This window comes from Hylobates moloch, unplaced genomic scaffold (assembly GCF_009828535.3).
Source record: "Hylobates moloch isolate HMO894 unplaced genomic scaffold, HMol_V3 SCAFFOLD_6, whole genome shotgun sequence".
NCBI classification, from domain to species: Eukaryota; Metazoa; Chordata; class Mammalia; order Primates; family Hylobatidae; genus Hylobates; species Hylobates moloch.
This window is the reverse complement of record NW_026652281.1, coordinates 125,033,363-125,037,617: the sequence shown is the minus strand read 5'-3', so window position 1 is coordinate 125,037,617 and position 4,255 is coordinate 125,033,363. Positions and strand designations below refer to the sequence as shown.

General features: G+C 40.4%; 1 pseudogene; it reads right to left on the bottom strand.

Moving 5' to 3' along the window:
• Positions 1-288: 288 nt before the first annotated feature.
• Positions 289-3,326, bottom strand: LOC116470631 (elongation factor 1-gamma-like; annotated as a pseudogene).
• Positions 3,327-4,255: the final 929 nt, after the last annotated feature.

Sequence of the window (4,255 nt, the reverse complement as noted above, 5' to 3'; positions counted from 1 at the left end):
CACATTAAAAAAAAAAAAAGACTCTTAGCTTAAATTCCTTGTTCAAGATATCACAGTCAAAGATTTGGCAGAGGCAGCATCCAAACCAACTTTCGTCTGATTTCAGAGTCCATGCTATCTAGCACCTAGTAAGTTGCCCTAGTGAACTACTCACCTTTGGACGTGTGAAAACCAAGTCTGGATTACACTCAGGGAAATAATAGAATGGGGTTCTAAATAGCTGATGAGCAGTTGAATGAAAACGTCTTTTTACCGTCAATGTTCAGTTTCCTTTAATGATTCCCGTCTTCATGAAGGGCAGGTGCAGGCTGCTTGGCAATGGTAAAAAAATGTTCTCTTGGAGATCTTGTGCTGACTGAAGGCTTTGCCCAAATGCTTGAAGACCCTCTCCCAGGAAAAGTACTCTCCAACCAGTGTCTGGGTCTCTTTGCTTCCAGAATCCAGTTTCTGCCTTTTATATGACTCGGAGTCCATCTGCCAATCTGGACTCAGCAGAAAGGCAAGCTCCTGGCCTTGGAAGACCCAGACTCAAGAAATGGAGCTGCTATTGTTGATTCTAAAGAGGATGACACTAGCAAAGGCATCTTCTTCAGCTCGTCCAATCGCTGGAACATTCCAGTGATGAGACTGCAACTCATGAAGGTCTAGTGAGTTCTTCAGGGAAACGATACTCAGAGTACCACAGGGACCAGCCATCTTTATCAAAGTGCTCTCCAAAACATGTCATTGCCTCAGAGTGTGTCCTCGATGGAGTACTTGTGCTTAAATTCATCCAACTCAAAGGTGTTCTTGGGCTGCTCACATTCATCTCCGCTGAAGGAGCAGGGGTGGCCACCTTTTTCTCCTCCTTCCGCTCAGCCTCGGGCTTCTGCTTGTTTTCCCGTGAACCTTTTTCCGTGGAGTGTCCTTTTTAGGCTGGCTCTCTGCAAGTATTTTAGCATCAAAGTGGGCCATGTTCTCACACAGTTTCATTTCCACCCAAGACAGTCCGGAACTGGGGCTGGTAAAGGTAGGTGAGGAACCAGCAGCTGATAATGGGAATGGCCTGGTAGAAAGAAGATCAGCAAAGTTCACCCACTGCACCGCCTGGGCTGCTGCCTCTGGAGCACTTCCTCACAGCTCCTCATTGCTCGCATAGGTGGCAATAGCATTGCTCTCCCACACAGAGAATCCATCATCATCCTCAAATGCTAGAACCTTGTGGGAAGGAAATTCAGGGGTACAGCTGGTTTGGCCAAAGTAAAAGTGAGCGGAGAGCACGCGAATCTGAGCTCCGCATTACCAAGCAGAATGAGGGCCTGCTTAGCATACACCCGCCCTCCGGTTTTCAGGACGTGTTCAGGCTCCCAGCCGCCTTGGTGATTTCGCAGAGAAAGGGGGTGGGGCTCTCCACGCTGCAGCAAAGTAAGCAAAGTAAACGAAAACATCTTTTTTTTTTTTTTTGAGATAGAGTTTCACTCTTGTTTTCTAGGCTGGTGGAGTGCAATGGCACGATCTCAGCTCACTGCAACCTCCGCCTCCCAGGTTCAAGCGATTCTCCTGTCTCAGCCTCCCGAGTAGCTGAGATTAAAGGCACCTGTCACAACATGCCCAGCTGATTTTTGTATTTTTAGTAGAGACGAGGCTTCACTATGTTGGCCAGGCTGGTCTCAATCTCTTGATCTCAGGTGATCCACCGGCCTCCGCCTCCCAAAGTGCTTGGATACGGGCATGAGCCACTGGCCCGGTGGAAAACATTTTTGAGAACGATTACAGCTGCGGGATTTTAGCCTTCCCAATAACATGAGAACTTTAAGTTTGGAGTAGTTTTACAACATTCAGAGATGAGTTTAAGAGGACAGTTACGATGGAAGCAGCAGAATTAGCAAAAGCAGAGTATGATTTCTCCCTTTCTCCTACGTACGCCAGCATTACAGATGTATCTTATTCTGCTTTATGTTGAAGTTCTTTACATTTGAGGTACTTCAGAAGTGCACAGGGGACATCAACACACAGGTTTCACAGATATGCAAGCCCTCGGAGAGATGTGGAACCTGATGGAATCTATTTCCTTGCCTTCTACTACCACCAGGCACCAATGTAATGAGGCTCATCCCACCAATAAACTGACAATTCTCCTGTAGGTGACTAAAGACTTCCTTGTTTCTAGATGAGTAAAGCATCCCAAACCTTATCTTCCTAGATCTCTAAGCAGTAGCCAACACAGCAGAACAGTTCCTCTTTTCATAAACTGTCTCTTTCCTTGGTTTCTACGGGATCCAAGTATCCTCTTTTTTCTTTTCTCTCTTGAGTAGCCTTTTTAAGTTTCTCCTGCAGGGCTTTCTTGCTATGTGTGGTCCTCAAGCACCTACCTAAGTACTCTTCTAATTCTACCCACTATCCCTGGAGAGTCTCATCTGCTCTATGGCTTTTTTTCCCCCCATTTGTAAAATGATGACCCCGAATCCATCTCTCAAGTAAAGTCTTCCCTTCTGGGCTTAAGGTTTATGTTTACTCACACAAAATTCTTAATTGCCAATCATCTCCAATGTAAATGTCTCAGAATCACTTTAAATTCAACCTGTCCAATACGGAACTCATGATCTTTCCCTTGCCCCCAGCTCTCTTCATTGGGTATCCACAACGCTGAGTAATATACCGCAACCACACTACCACCAAAGACAGAAACATACTTGACACCTCCCTGCCCTCACACAACAAATCCAGTCATCACTGACACCTGTCAATGGGGCTGACTGACTATCATTCAAATCTGGAAGTTCTCTATTGAAATGGCAATGCTTCAGGGAAGCACTTTGTAATTCTATGAAGGACTTAATTTCCTGGTGGAAATTAAAATACATATTAAATTATATATTATATTATTATATTAAAGTACATATTATATTATTTATTTTAATTCTTATTTTAAAATAAGATTATATTTAAATATTAAATACATGTTAAAATACATATTATATTATTAAATTAAAATACATATTAAAATACATATTATATTAAAATACATATTGAAATACATATTATTACTAAAATATATATTACATTATATATTTATTATTACCCACATTATAATACATATTATATTATTATTTATTTTAATTCTTATTTGTATTATTTTTAATTTTTTATGGACTTCTGAAATTATGTGTGTTAGTAGAATATTTTATCTACTAATTTTAATAGAATGAAAGATATATTACAAAAGATATGTCAAGATTGCAGCATTAGGGCTAATAAAGTTACAAAAACTTACTGCTCAAGTCCATCCACTTGGTTACATTACCACTGGCTCCAACCCCATCTCCAAGCACTATCGTTATGGTCATTATTATAACAATGTGATTATAATGATAATAATGATTTCCTAAATGGTCCCATTGCCTTCAGTGTTGGTTCACTCTCATTTTCTACTACCGATCAAAGAAACTGGAAAATAAAATCTATCATGTCACTTCTCTATTTAAAACCCTTGCATATTGCTCTTAGAAAAAGTCCCAGCCATTTTAAAAACTTCACAGAATTCTGGATGAGTCAAGCCCTAGATACTTTTCAGTTTCTTTTTACTCTGCTCCGTGACACTTTACTTCAATTCCCTGTCCTACTGAACTACTTAAGTTTCTCATTTGTTGTCATTCTTTTTCCTACCCATAAATCTTTGCCTAACACCTTCTTATCTCTCACATCTCAGCACAGATGACTTTCCTTGAGGAGATTCCTTTGGTCTTCCTTTCTCTGCCCACAATATTCTATTGTAAAAATTATGATGCTGAAGCATAATTCCCTGCTGAATTTTTTTGTTCCCCCCAACTAAAATGTAGGTTCCAGGGTGGCAGGGGTAGTGCCTATCCAATCTCGTGTTATATCTCCTGTGCACAGTATATTTCCTGACACTTTGCAGTTACAAAATATCTGTCGATAAATGCATAAATTAAGGAATAGATAAATAAGTATATGAACAGTAACCGGGTTCCCATTTTTCAGACTGGAACCCTGTTCGATGCATTTTTATTAATGGTTTTAGTATCAGATAGCAGTGAGTTTAAGTCCTAGCTCTGCCACTTACTAGTAGATTGACAATAGGGTAGTGAATTAAAATGTTCATGCCTTTGATTTATTGTGTCATTGCTGCTGTTAGTTTTTTTTCTTTTTAATAATTTGCAAAATGATGATAATTATATCCACGATGACCTACATTTGTGAGTAGGGTAATTGTGAAGAATGCATGAGTTTCCACGTGGGAGCAGGCATTAAGAAT